Source organism: Sceloporus undulatus, chromosome 2 (assembly GCF_019175285.1).
Source record: "Sceloporus undulatus isolate JIND9_A2432 ecotype Alabama chromosome 2, SceUnd_v1.1, whole genome shotgun sequence".
Taxonomy (NCBI): Eukaryota; Metazoa; Chordata; class Lepidosauria; order Squamata; family Phrynosomatidae; genus Sceloporus; species Sceloporus undulatus.
The window spans coordinates 35,776,841-35,792,462 of record NC_056523.1 but is presented as its reverse complement, the minus strand read 5'-3'; the positions used below and the strand labels follow the sequence as shown (position 1 = coordinate 35,792,462).

Sequence of the window (15,622 nt, the reverse complement as noted above, 5' to 3'; positions counted from 1 at the left end):
TGCAATTTGGTTTATACACAATATTTTGTTTGCCATTCTTAAACTCGGGTAAATATGTTCTAACTAAACCATGTAATTAATACTTACATTATACATCAAATAGTAAAAGAAGAAATTCAATTCCATTTTAAGTTGACCTCATAGAATCAAATCCATGCTTATTTCATTATATACAGATCTTAAATCATTTCACCCTATAAAATGTAGGGTATGGTCTTGATTGTAACAAATTGACATCAATACCTGGAGGGATTCTAGAGCTGATCATTAGACAGACAGTCTGTAAGAATGTAGAAAGGATTGCCATAATCACTAAAATAATTAGAGAGGAATTGGTCAATGCGGTGCAAATGGATGGCCCTAGTGGTCTCTTCCAACTCTATGATTCTATGAAATACTGGAATCCTTGGATGGAAGTGACCATGTCTTCTTGGTATTTGTTACAAAGAGGAAAGGGGAAGCTAAATGTAATTAGACTCACACTCTGGACTTCAAGAAAGCTGATTCAAGTACACTTAGGGAAATACTATATGAGGTCCCATGGTCAGAAATGGTCAAATGGGAGGAAGTTCATGATGCACTGAGTTTCTTAAAAGCAAGATATTAAAGCCACAGTTGCAAAAAATTCCAAAAAGAAAAAAGAGTGCATGCCAGCTTTCTTTTGCCATGCCATAAGGCCCCAGGGTTGATGTACAAGAATTTTCAGATGAGCTGAGGTTTAAAAGAGACCTGTACAGTATAAGAAATGGAAGTAGGGGAAAACCATCAAAGAGGAATACAAACAAATAGCCAAAACGTGTAGAGTGAAAGTTAGAAAAGCTAAAGCTCACTAGACATGATTAATAAAGGTGCGGAGGAGTGTATTCTGGTTATGTACAAAACAAGAGGAAGAACAATGAAATAGTAGGGCCTCTATGTAGTGAAGATGATGAAATACTAGTAGGGGACAGAGAGAAGACCAAAATGTTTAATACCTTCTTTGTCCCCTACTTTGACATTCTAACTGGTGAAAATGGAACAAATCATGCAGTAAAAGGAATACAGTCCAGAACAGATAAAGAACTAGTAAAGGAATATCTAACTACATTAAAAAATGTAAAGTATCCAGGGTCAGATGAGCTGAAAGAACTTCAGTGCCACTGTCAATCAACTTTGAGAATTTTTGGAGGACAGGAGGTGACCCAGAAGATTGGATGAGGACAAATCTTGTGCTCATCTTCAAAAATAACAAAAAAGAGGACTCGAACATCTATGGACCCGTCTGATGTTGGTACAAGGAAAGGTTCTAGAACAGATTATTAAATATTCAGTCTGTCTGTACTTAGAAAGGAATACTGTGGTTACTAAGAGCTGACATGGGTTTCTCACAAACAAGTTATGCCAAACTAATCTTATCAAAAAAATTTTACAGAGTTAAAAGCTTGGTAGATCAGATAAGTGTTGCAGAAGTAGTATATTTTGATTTCAGTAAGGCTTTTGACTTGGTCCCCTATGTATATTTTCTACATTTATTTTTATTTGCCCAGTGAAGGAATTCTTGCTACAAACTTTCCTGATTTCGAAGGGGGTGATGGTGGAGGCAGACACTTCAACTCAAAAATTGACTGCGAAGAATGAGTTGGCATTTAAGGTATGGGGTGTGGGGAAGTCTTTCCTTCTTATAGGCATGGGACAGACCGTCCAAAAAGGACGGTCTCCCGGTGCCTAGTTTTGGTCCACAGGGAAGCCGCAGCCTCCAGACCTCCAGACTTCCCCACAGACAAAAAAAAAAAAAAAAAAAAAAAAAAAAAACCAGTGAAAAGCGGGTTCCTCTTGTGACACCATTACGATGTCACAGTGTGCCAATGGCGCACTTGCAATGTTGTAATGGTAAACTGGTATGTCCCCCGTAAACTAGTAAAAGGAGGGTTAGACAATGTTAGATGAATCTGTAATTGGTTGACAGACTGAACCCATAGAGTACTCACCAAAGGATGCTCTTCATTCTAGAGAGAAGTGACTAGTAGGGCAGCACAGAGTTCTGGTGTATGTTTAACATTTTGATAAATGACTTAGATAATAGTATAGAAAACATACATATGCAATTTGCAGATGACACCAGATTGGGGGACATAGCTAATACCCCAGAGAAGAAGAACAGAATCCAAAATGACCTTGACAGTTTAGGCCAAATCTAGCAAAATGAATTTAAACAGGGATAAAGATAAAGATACAGTGCATCTGCCCCAACTGAGGGCTTGTCATCCATGGATTTGAGCATCAACAGAAGGCAAGCCCCATTGACGTTGATGGCTGTGCACACATGCAGTCACAGGGCACATATGCAACACCACTGAAAACCACAGAACTTGAGGTCCTGTGGTTTTTGCCATCCATGGGGGGGGGGCAGGGATCCAGAATGGAATCTTTGCATATAACAAAGGTCAATTGTACTACATTTAGGCAGGAAAAATGCACAAAAATTGGATGGGGATACCTAGCTTGAAAGCAGTACACATGAAAAGGATCTAGGGGTCTTAATAGATCACAAGCTGAAAATAAGTCAGCATTAAAAAATAACAACACCAAATGCTGTTCTAAATTGCAACAATAGGAGCACAGTGTCCAGAGAAGGGCAGCTAAGATGACCAAAGGTCTGGAAACCAAGACTTATGATGAAGGACTTAGAGAACTGAGTATGTTTAGTCTGGAGAAAAGAGGAATTAGAGGTGACATGATATTGATCTTAAAATATATGAAAGGATGTTATCTAGAAGATGGCGCATTTGTGTTTTCTGCTGCACCTGAGACTAGGACCTGGACTGATGGATTCATATTACAGGATAGGAAATTCCTTCTAAATATTAGGAAGGACTTTTTTTAAACTATAAGAACACTTCAACATTGAAAAAGATTGCCTCAGAGCATGATGGATTCTCAATTTCTGGAGGTCTTTAAACAGAAGCTGGATAGGACCCTTTCAGGAGTGCTGTAGTTGGCAAGGAGATCCTTGTGATCCCTCCCAGCTTTAAGATTCTATGACTGACAGCTCTAGCTTTTAATCAGAGCCAGGAAACTTTCTTTTTCAAATTTGTAATAGAACTGACTCACTGTGAAGCCCTCTGTCAATTGTTGGCTCTAATTAAAACTTACATGTAATGCTATTGAAATCATGTTCTGAGGAGAATGGTGTGGGATGCTATGGGATTTCAATACAGTCTAATTTAATTCCAGCATTCTATGAATGGGTATATAGACCATTGGGGGTGATACCAGGCCTCTTCAGCTGCATACAAGGATCTCTTCATATTCAGGTAAATTTTATATGATCTAGAGAATGACATCCTCCTTCCTTCACCACCACCCCCCTTCTCAAATTATATATGTGAATAAATTTCATCACCAACTTAAGTGTTTTCAGGATCAACCACTTAGCCTGTACGTGTTCTAGGACAGGGACCTTGTCTTCATGCCGGTCTCTAATGCATCCAGCACAATATTAGTGCTATAATAAATAACAATCCCTTAGCATTAGGTGGGCATCTCTCTCACAATCAATTTCCTGATGTTGCAGAATGGCGGGCCTCAGTGGACTTTGATCCTTCCAAGATTTTATGTTTCTATCATAAGAGAATCATAGCGCATAAGCACATTTTTACTAACGCAATAAGTAAGGTGCCAATATATATTGCCCTGACATAAAACGAATATTAAAAAGAATGGAAAATTGTTTGGAGCCCAGCACAGAGCAGCCACTATACATTTGACACAATTGTAACCCTCTTCCAAGAACTGAAGAAGAAAAGAACAGAAGCCACTACAAAGAGTGCTTTGTGCCAAATACAATCCTAAGTATTTCACACTTCCCTTTTTATTTTATTTTTTGTCTCTTACAGTTCTCATTTATCTTAGTTCTCATTTTATAGACCAACATATTGTAATCACTCAGCCCAATAAAGAGGTTTATTCTCACAAATGTACAGTAATGCTCCTTCAACAGCTCCCCCCCCCAATTAGTTTCAGTGTAGGTGGTTGATCTTTATATGCATTCCTTCTTTCCACATGTGCTTCTAGATACCCCTCACCTCTCACATGTGACGAGGGCATCAAAATGGTGGCACCCTGTACAGATGGGTGCTGCCATTATGACGTGCCGAACACATAGCATTCGCACGTCATGGCACCATTACAACATTGTAAGTGTGCCATTGGCACACTGTGACATCGTAATGGTGTTGTAAGAGGAACCCGCTTTTCACATTTTTTTTTTTTTGGTCTACAGGGAAGTCTGGAGGTCTGGAGGCTGCGGCTTCCCTGCAGACCAAAACTAGGCACCGGGAGAGCAATATGGCTTTAGAGCAATATCTTTGTCTGGTAATTATTCCAGGTTAATTAAAGGCAACAATTTCACTTTCAAAATCACAGGAATCAAAAGATGTTCCCTGGATAATTTAATTTTAATGTTTAGAATTCATGAATAACTTTTATCTAATGCAACTGAGAAAAAGCAATGGGCATCCATTCCTGGTGACAATTTGGTATTTAGCTAAATTCATACAGAAGTACAAAAGAAAATTTGGCCAGATAATTATTGCATGGGCAGTTGAATGGGATACTCAAAAGATGGTTAGGGTTAGAGCGAGGCGTTGTCATTGTGACAGATCATGTCATTACTTTGAGTATTAATTGTTCACCAGGCCAGGGATCTGAATGGGCTTTCTATGAAATAAAAGTTTTTGGAACATCACACAGCACATGGGACTTTGTTTCCCTTCATTGTTCTACTGTGAATATGTGGTTTCCAGTTTTTTATTCTGCCCCAGCATTAATTGTGCACCAGGGTAAGAATCTAACATGTAATCTCTGCAGGTCTGGAAAGTAGTAGCCTCCTGCTTCTCATCACTCACTACCCTCTCACTGTCCTGAATACTTCTCTGCCTCCCTCCTAGTGTAAGATTGGAGATTCTGGACGTTAATTTATTCTGCTAGTGTGTATTCTTCCAAGGTCTAATCAGTATATTTTGCTTCACTGGAAAGAGTGTCGGCTAGGAAGTTAACAAAACAAGAGTCAACTACTTAAATCCTAAAGTATAACAAAGATGTATGTTTATTTTTAAATAATGAGGGGAAAAACTCTTCTCTGCTGACTTGTAGGAGGAAGCTGTACTCAACGTTTCACCACTGTTTATTCTTAAATAACTAATCATCCCTCCTTGATCTTTCAAAAGTTCCTGGCATTTCACTGGTTTACACATTGATTGAATACTGTTCCCAGAACTGCAGGTGGCTTGGTGCCAAATGCTGTGATAATCAGTTGTAAGATTTATTCCAGTTGAGAAGTATTATAAACATAAGGATTCATAAGGTTCAGTGTTGAAGATGAATACTAATGCTTTCCTTGAGATGGGTGAAAACTCTCCCTCTCCCCTCCCTTCTCTTTTACCTCCATCAGCTTCCAATATGCTAGTCTTTACAATCTCCTCCTGTAGCAGAATTCATTTTGAAAGACAACCTCATTAAGCTTGGTTTTATATATGCATTAATAATTATCTGAAGTTTCCGCAAATTAAAATACAGCTTTTCACTGACATAAGACTTTTTTTTTTTAAAAGGACCTTCAGAAAATTCATAGATTAAGTACTCTGTCTAGGATCATCAGATATATTTTCTACAATAGGATATATGATTATCTCAGTAGCTGAGTGGAGAAAAATTGGCACAGAAGCTGAAGAGCTTCAAAAAGCAACAGAGAGAAGAATTCACCAGACCAGAGTAAGGAGAAGGATCCAAACAAATGCAGAATGGAAAATTCTGCAGTTATGCATAAGCAGCAGTGCTTCGTTTTTGTTGGCCTAATCCCAGATGAAATCTTGCAGAGGTAGTGCTGCCAGTCAGAACTAGAAACACTAGGCTTGGTGCATAAGTGTATAAATCAGATGGTGGGGAAATATAGCCTTGGAGCTGCATCTCTCCTAAGGCTGCTTCTGTTGCCCTTGACTGCTTCTTAGCCCTTGTTTTGTCCTGGCCTCTCTATGACAATGATAAGCACTGTTTATTTATATAGCACCATCAATGTACTTGGTGTTGTTCAATCTGCCTGTAGCTATGATGAAGCCCAGTGAAAAAGTACAACAAAGTTCTTATTCCCAAAGGAGTATTTGCACAAAATACACTGCTTCCTGATTTTTTTTTTTTTAAACAAAAACTTGATTTGTTTTTGCACAAAAACCAAGCCCTTTGTCTCAAACTGGGGAAGGTTGACAAAATAAATAAATAAATAAATAACAAAAATCTAGGTATCTCTCTCCTGAGAATTGCAAGTGCAAAAAATCTTGAGGCAACTGCCCATTTCCTCAACAGGGTTTCTCACAAAATAACCTTTTGTCATAAAGGGTGAGAAATAAATGTGTGTGATTATTATTTACATCCCTAGTAATCAAAGGGGGAGAAATTATGATCCAGAAACACCGGTAAATTGGTTCTCAATACACAGAATGTTATCTAGTCCACGTGGAGCCTACTTCCTTCTGAGTCAGTTCTACACAACATGGGTAGCAGAGATATACTAGATAGTCAAGGAACCAAAGTTATCTTCCCTAGAGACATCTGGGACCAGATGATGGGAAAGTACTTTTCATGCCATTCTGACAATTTCTGAATTTTGGCTTAGCTAAGTGTAAATTAGAAGAAGGAAATTGTAGTTTTCCACCAGTTTCAATTTACTGTGTTTATTGAAGTTGGTTTAATCTTTTAGCCACTCCTGTTGGGTAACTTTGCCAAGTTGTAGCTAAACTAAACTACTGTATTTTCCGGCGTATAAGATGACTGGGCATATAGGACGGTCCCCAACTTTTCCAGTTAAAATACAGAGTTTGGGATATACTCACTGTATAAGTCTTCCAACACACACCAAATAAAAAATTTTAAAAATCAGATTTGATTTCAATATGTTAATTTTAATTCAAATGCTTATGACATGCAGGTACTTAGCAGGAAAGCTTGTTGTATACAAAGCCTGCTTGGATTGGTCAGCTCTCCCTGCCTGCCCAGCCCTCCCTGTCTCCAAGACTATCAGAGTGGTACCTGCTTTCATACGATCGTCACATACAGTGGGGATGTGGCCGCGACCGTTTTTGAGCTCCCCCCACCATATGCGACGACCGCAGATTCTTCAGTCTGGCTCAGAAATTTCAGCACCTGCCCTATAAGATGACACCCAGCGTATAAGATGACCCCCAACTTTTGTGAAGATTTTCCTGGGTTAAAAAGTAGTCTTATATGCCAGAAAATACAGTATTAGTCTAAAAGGTGCAATTTCATCCTTATACTGATCTGTGCCAAAATATATGTACAGAATGTGTATGAATTTAATTCATTACCTTACTCTTCCAGACAGATTATTATTTAATTATAAGATCACTTAAAAAATTATTCATACAGTCTCTATAAATCTGAGTCTTTTTTTTAGTAATATGGCTTGGGCCACAATGAGGTGATGCTGATGATCTCTACAATGTAATCCTAGTTTTCTGCTCCACTTACTAGGCATCCAGACCATAATGGAGACATTAAATTCCAGCACATGGATGCTGGACAGGCCTGGAGCAAATATGACAGAGCAGTAATACCTAAATATATTAGGGGAACTTCTAATGATTTTTTCGGGGAAAGTGGAAAACTGAGAAAGAGGGTTCATTGTCCTACCACTCATGGGTAGCACAAGGTAGTGAAGAGCAAAAGTGGTGGTTGAGGGACCAGGTTCTTTCCAAATATGACCCCATTAAAACTCTAAGACAATCTGCAGAGGCCCTTTTCTTTGTCCCACCACCTTTTCAGGCTCACTTGGAAAGAACAAGGGAGAGGGCCTTCTCAGTGGCTGGTACCAAACTTTGGAATTTTCTCCCTAAGGAACATATTCAGGGGTAACTGTGCTGGCTATACAGTAAAATAAAATAAACCCCAAAATCCACAAAAGAGTGATACCTTTGTTAGCCAACCAAAATGCATCAAACATATCATGCAAGCTTTTGAAGCTCCAAATTTTTCTGACTATAAATGGCTAGGTTTTTACCTATACTGTACCTAAAGGTCTTCTCAGATGTAGCAGTACTGAGACTTTTTGGGAAATTCCATGTTCTCTGCCAAGAAAGGGGTCTGCGGCTTCACAAAAGCAGAGACACCCTGGTTCCCAAGATGAGTTACTTCACTATTGCTAATAGAGTTTAAATTTTACTGCCTTCTCATTTGATCCCTATGCTGACAAGAGGAGAATGTCCTCTGTCGGCATTGTGATTCCTCCAAACCAACTAAGCTACAACAGAAACAACATCTGACAGCCCTGTGGCTCTTGCACCATCACTTTTCTTCATCTGTATGATTTTTTTTTAACATCTCTTTTTCTAGGGAGGATAGAATGGCCCCATCCATGCCCTCCTTTTACCAGCAAGTTAAAATGTTTTTATTCTGTCAGGCTTCTAAAATGTGACAGGGGTAGGTTTTTAATGTTCTTTGGTGCTCTTTTTAAAAAAATTGCATATAGTCTTTTAATGAATTTTAATGTTTTAATGTTTAATGCTTTAGTGAAGCTTTTGCATCATTTTTAATCTGTATTGTTTTTAAATATGTTGTTAGCTGGCTTGAATCCCATTGTTGGGTTTAAGGTGGATATAAATGAATATAACAACTACTTACAGTAATGGCCATAACTATTGGTTGCTCTTGGTAATATATACTGTAGTTAGGACTTTGGTATTAGAAATGGGATGATGTTGCATTTGATTTTTTTACTTTATTTTTTTATTAAAAACACAAGTTCTTTCTATTCTGTACAAGCACTGTATGAATTAAAAGAAAATTTTGAAAAATGATGTGAAATGAAATTCTGGCATAGTTGCCCCAGCCAAATTCAATGTGTATTCAGCCATGTTTTACCTGCCTACCGGATAGATGCTAGCAAACTTAATTTGGCATTATTTATTTTTATTATTTATTCATTTCCAGGATTTAAATTGAATTAACATGGTTGAATATAAAGGTATTCAAACTCAGACTTTTAAGAGTCGAGCACTCATGATCCAGAAAACAAAAACCTCTCCACTTTAGTTTCTCCCATATTAATTTTTTTCTAAAGCAAAATCTCACATCATTTCTAACTGAAATATGAAAAAATTAAAAATATTTGTAAATTGTTATTTTAAAAAAATAAATAAATGAAAGAACGGTCTGAAAAAATCCCACTCTTACTAATTTGTTGAGGTAATATGTATTGTTACCAAGTTTGGTTTTATATAAATTTTGGGTGTCAAGCGATCAAAAATCATGACCCCTGACTGACCCCGTCGCAACCCGCCATTACCCTAAAAGCGAGCTGACCACGTAGCCAGACAGCCTTGCTGGGCTTGGTCATAGAAAAAGGTAGATTTAAACCTTAAGAAACTAGTTCTGGGAGTTGCCCTACAAGTTTCGCAGGCAGCCCAAAGAGAAGAGGACAAAGATGTAGCCTCTCTCCTTATGAGCGAGTGATTGTCTTAAACAACTCTGCCATCTTGATATTTGTCCTCCCCTGAAAGGTGTTGGACCTCTTCTTTGTATATCCATTGTGTAAGTTTCAGCTTAGACAAAAGATAGCCATCAAGACCTTTGTTCACCAGGCAGCCATAGCCCGAGGATATGTTTCGCAGTATAAATAGAACCTTGATTTCTGCCCTCATTGGGCTTGTTGAGCTGAAGTTCCAAACCTCAAAACCTTGCTTGCTGAGCTGCTGCTCCAGGCTTGAGTTCCCCGAGCCTTGGGCTCCGCTGAAATCACTTGAGCTAAGCCAATGCTCACTGTCTCTCTCGGGCCTCTAAGTTAGCTTTGCCCGGTGGAACTCAGCTCCTAGCCACCACGGTCGCCATTTGCTTTCCCCGTTTCCACGGCCGTGTCTCACCATCCTCCATCACTCACATCCGTCGCTTGGGAGAAGACTCCTAAGGTAAATATTTCAACGGTGCCTCTATCCTTTCTCCTTTACTCCCAAACTCTCCCCCTCCATTGCTTTAGTATTGAATGTGTGCGTGCGTATATAATCCCTTTTGTTGTGTGGCTTTAATAAATGTTTATATTTTAATCACAACTAATTGGCATTGGAGTCTCTGTTTCTTGGGGTTGGACTAGATGACCTCTGGTATACTCATAGGGACACGATCTGCTGCGTGTGTTGTTAGGACACGCCTCTCGTAAATTTGAGCTAATTAAATTCCCCTAATTCTATCCTTTCTAACAGTATGCTGCTAGAAAGTATCAGTTTCTGTTGAATCAGAGAAAGAAGTCGAGCACTGCTATTTGGATACTCAAACCTATTATCTTTTCTACTCATCACAACAAGGTGCATTATGACAACTTTCAGTCTAAGTTGGATAAACAACTTCAGTTCCTTCAAGAATTATGGAAGCATGATGAATCCCAAAAGTCCATAGTTTTTACATTTTGAGCCATATCTAAAATATAGTTTCTGTCAAGCTTAGGGGGAGATGTCACTATCAACAAGGGTGTCCACTACAAAGTGACATATCTGAGAGATAACACAACAGAAAGGGCTGATTTATTTATTTATTTTTAATTTTTATGCTCATCCATTCACTCACTCAACAGGGCAAAGGGGTGATGGTGCAATATATCATTTTCATTGTCATTCAATCAATGCATTTTATTAATCTAATTTGGCTGAGGTACAGTGTGCCATATCTATTGATGTCATGTCAGTTCTCTGTAATGAAAGGCATCACATTGTACTTAAGAATTTCACTTAAACATCATGGATCATTATTGCTGAGGATGATGGATATTTCTCAAATGTCTTGCTTTTTCAGCATTAGCTCTGCCAGGTTTATTGCTGTGTCCATGGGAAAATTTGGATGAATTTCCCTTGATAAAGTATTAACAATAGTATTTGGCACTCTACATAGATACACACATTATATGTACACTTATTGGAAATTTATGGTCAGAAATAAATATCACTGATCACACTGGATAATGAGTGTCATTGATCACACTAACGAATTAGTCACATTGATGACTACACCTTTGTCTACTAATGGAGCACTGTTTTCCCCAACAGCTCTCTAAAAGGTTGAACAGGCCATGGCAGGAGGAGGCTTCTGTAGCTCTTACAGAAGAAGGGAGGGTCAGTGCTAAACCTTCATTGTACACCATTAGACAACAAGTAAGAACATATTTCAAGCTCAAAAGTGAAAGGCAGGTAAGCTATTCAGACCATATTGGGGATGGGTGGGGAGAGAATCCGCAGTTGATAACAGGCTGGACATAGGCTAACAAACTGAAACTGAACCCAGACAAGATCTGAGCTGGGAAATTAATGATGAGTTAAAAGTAACATAGTTACCTGTAATCAATCTCTTTCCCTCTCTCTCACATGTAACAAAATCTAAATTTCAATATGAACAAGTTGGAATGCCATTTCTTCTTTAGTGAAAAGGAATAATGTTTTCTTGTTGTTTATTTCAGAGTTGCTGTCAGCAGATTCCCCCCACCCCCACATTTTACACCATTCTGTTATCAATCCTATCCTTTAAAAAAAGAAAGGAAAAAGCAAAGATCAACATAACATGATGCTATTTTGAAGTGGTGGTTGAACAGAAGATAATAATGAATTTGGGGAGTGGTTTATAATGAATTAGATCATGAATTTTAACAGTTATGTTCCCAGGCTCTGAACAGGACAGAAGTGTTCTTGGTTGGTTGAATTGTTGATTCAGTGACTGGAATTTGCCCCTGTTTGGATCCATTCTACAGTAGGATTGATGGTGAAGAAACAATCAATTTGAGAATACACTTAAAGATGACTTTGCTTCTAGTGGAGGATCAAAAATGTCATCACCACGCTTTTCAAGTACATCAGCTCCCTCCATTTCTGGATAAAGATCCCAATCACATTACACACGCCTTAGCCATATCAAGAACGAACTACTACAAAGTTTTCTGTGTGGAACTGGCTTTTTAAAAGCTCAATGAGGCATCAGCTAGTTCAAAATGTAACAACAGGATTCTTGACTGGAGCCAGGTTATTGAAGCCTCTCACTCACGAGTAGCTGGTGGCATCTATGCCAGAGGGGCAGTAATCCATTCTTGGTTTTAATCCGAACTTGAAAGGAGCTATTGAACCTATTTTACAGAAGTTTGGATGAAAACCCAGAATTGATTCATCACCTCATTGACACAGAAGTCACCAGCTGCCACTGAGTTGCAAGCTTCATCTTTGCCCCACTCTCACTTGTTGCCAATTCATGTCCAGAGCATTTGAAGTGCTAGTTAGTCTTGGTTAGTCTCTCCTATGTATACTATAGAATATGGTAGTGGATTTGGTATCACCTTGAATTATTTGTCTTGGAGCAGAAAGGTAGTGGATGGAGGGGGGGAGGGCAAAATGAGGACATTGCTGCTCCCAATAAGAATTTTACCAATGAAATTTCCCTGTAGAGAGTATGGGCTCGAAAAGACAGGCCATGATAAAGCTGCTTTCAGTCACTTGGGAGGTATGCTGTTTAAGCGTTTTTGGAGGGGCGGGGCCGGTGAGAGCGGCCCCATAAAGCCGGCTCCTGGCCTCCCCACCAGAGACGCCGCCGCTCGCCCTCCTCCATCAGGGCAGCGGCCCAAGAGGACTTCTCTTTGCCGCTGGAGCAGCGTTTTCGGAGGGGTGGGGTTTGGTTAGTAATGTTGGGCTTATACTGTTTGGATATGTTATTGCTGTTATGTAATATTGGTTGTTCTGAGACATGTATAGATTTTTATCTTGTATTGAATTGTATTGCTGTCCTGTAGTGAAATGCATTGTTATTTGTTATTATGCTGTGCTTGAAATATGTAATGCTATGCCATTGTTGTATTTTTATCTTTGTATTGTAGTATTTGCTTTTTATGCTGCTTGTAAATTGCATTGTATAGTATTTTACTTGTTGTAAACCGCCGTGATCATGGGAACGGCGGTATATAAATAAAATTTCATTTCATTTCATTTCATAAATGACACACGCAACCTAAGAGGCCAGAGGCTGCACCAAAGCTGGGCTCCACTCCTTAGGACTGGAGCTTGGCTTTGGTGCAGCTTCTGGCCTCTTAGGATGCATGCATTATTTAAACAGCACACTTCCAAAGTGGCCAAAAGCAACTTTATTTTGGCCTGTCTGTTCAGGACCCGAGACACTAAAAATAATTCACACCTAGACTTCTTCTATTTCCTTAGTAAGCTTGTCAGTCATGACTGGCTTTCAAAACTGGAAAGGCAGCCAATTGGAGCAAAGATAGCTAATCAGGAGGAGTTACAAGCCCATATGGCAATGGACACTGTCCAGCAATTTGTCATGTTGTGAATCATGTGGAAATTCTAAAATCAAAGCAAATAAGTGTCTAAATACTGAATTTATTTTGATTTTAAACACTGTGGTTTTTAACAGAAGAATGTCACAAGTTGGCTTCAAAATGTGGAGGAGCAGCAATATTTTAGGAGCTGTCCAAGTCTAGCTAACTAATCCCTGGGCTGTTTTGCTGCTGAAGCAAAACCAGCCTTTTCCTTTTTTTTCTCCCCTACTATTTCTTCTACAGAAAATTCATAAGGTGTGCCATAACTCAGTTATAAGTACCTCCAGGAACCTGTTAATTATGTTAACAGGTCAGGAATGAAATAGCTTTGGTACCCTTTAGTCTAGAGTAGCACACTATAATTGCCGGACACTAAGAAACTCATTTCTTCATTAAGAGGCCAAGTGAACTAAGAACTGAAGTTCACTGTTGTGTTAGAGGCTGGGATCTCAAAGGTGGAGAAGGCCATATTAGGATGAAGTTTGCAAAGTTTCACTTCTACCCAAGACTATTATTGATAACTGAGAACATAATCCTTCCAAGTACAAATTAGATGAAACAACCCTGGGAGTGTGGTGTGGTGTGGTGGGGAGATTACACTTTTCTAAAAATTTGATTTAACAAGTTTTCCCTAAATGGAGCAAAAAGCATAATTATTATGGTGTAGCATTCTGCCAAGGTCTTCTTCTGTGTAGAGCAGGCATAGGGTAAATGGCCACAGATGGCCCCCAATAATGTTTTTAAGATGCTAAGGGCCCCCTTGTTTTCCCCAATAATCTTCTTTTTTTAACCAAAAAATTACACCCACCCATGCTCATAACCATGTTGCAGCCACCCCAAGACTGTGGTATGACCAGCCGGAACTAAACAATCTGTCGGAATATAAGACACATTTGAAGACCCATCTCTTCTGGCAGGCCTATCCAGGCAGTTTTTAATTATGAATTTTAAATATGATTTTTATATTTAATTATCATTCTACATATTGTAATATATTGTGTAGATCTCTTAATATATGTATTTTATGTAATAATTGTGTTTTAACCATGTTATAAACCACCTCAAGCTGTGAAGAAATAATAATAATAATAATAATAATAATAATAATAATAATAATAATAGTAATAATAATATGGCCCTCTACAGGCTGTCCTAGGTCTAAGAGAGGCCTTTATTTAACCAGAAAGTAAACTGGAAGTCCCCACTAATGACACTACATTTCTGCAATGGTGAAATTGCATGTTCATGGTAGGCAAGAGGATATGGTCTAAAACACATGGCAGAAAGAGTCAAGGTTGAGATCACTTTAACTGCCCTGGCTCAATGCTAGGGAATTCTGGAAACTATACTTTTGTGAGACATTTAACCTTCTCTGCAGAAAGTGCTGGTGCCACAATAAACTAGAATTCCCAGGATTCCCTAGTACTGAGGTATGGCAGTTAAAGTGGTCTTAAACTGGATTATTTCTGGAGTGTGTTTTGGACCTATGTTGACAGCAGCAGTGCTGTTTGCAGGTAGGGCTGCCATATCCTGCCTGGGGGCGGGACCTTCCTGTTTTTCGGTGGGTTGGGAAGATCCCGTCCCACTTTTGGCCCTTGCCCGGGTTTGCCCCGGGTGCATTTGGCCGCTGTTCCCGTGGCCGCGGCTGCAGCAGCAACCACAGCCGCCTGCTGGTGCGGCCTCCATACGCGCCGCCTGGCCCTGCCGGCGCTTCCTGTTTGAGCCCTCTGCTAGGGCTCTGGGCTGCTCTGCGCGCTTGTGCTTGCACTCGCGTGCACGCACACACCACCCACACCATCAGCACTCCCTCTTTGAGCCCTTTCCTAGGGTTCTGGGCTGTCTTGCGCGTGCACACACACACCACCCGGCGCCACTGGCACTCCCTCTATGAGCTCTTTGCTAGGGCTCTGGGGTGCTCTGTGCGCTCCCCCGCGGCTGCACGCAGGGCTGAGAAGGAGCTCTTCCTTTTCAGGCTGGCTGGCCAATGGCTGGACAGCCTGCCCCTGCTGAAGGAGCCTATGACTGCTAGCAGGGGACAGGGCTGTTCCAGCTCCAGTCTCCCATTGGCCAGCCAGCCTCAAGAGGAGGAGCTTCTCCTCTTTTGTCCCTTGAGCGTGCTTTGCAGGCAAGCTGCTTTTTCTTCTTTTTCTTCCCTTCTTTCTCTTCCTCTTTCCCCTCCTCCTCTCCTTTTTCTTCCTTTCTTCCTCCTCTTCCTCCTCTTCTTTATATCTTTTTTCCTATTCTTCTTTCTCCTCCTCCTCCTCCTCCTCTTCTCTTTCCCCC

At 39.8% G+C, this 15,622-nt stretch overlaps 1 protein-coding gene across 10 annotated transcripts in view; it reads left to right on the top strand.

The window, feature by feature from the left end:
- Positions 1–15,622, top strand: part of MDFIC2 (MyoD family inhibitor domain containing 2) — a 235,576-nt gene that overhangs the window by 56,777 nt on the left and 163,177 nt on the right. For 3 of the 10 annotated variants that reach the window (XR_006102346.1, XR_006102345.1, XR_006102347.1), the window contains 2 exons: positions 11,082–11,222; positions 11,489–12,933. The exons of 6 other annotated variants lie outside the window; for them this stretch is intronic. The gene's annotated coding sequence lies outside the window, so the exon portion shown is untranslated. Of the gene's footprint in view, positions 1–3,244; positions 3,294–11,081; positions 11,223–11,488; positions 12,934–15,622 lie in introns of those variants that run through there. One more of the 10 variants, XR_006102348.1, reaches the window with a different exon arrangement.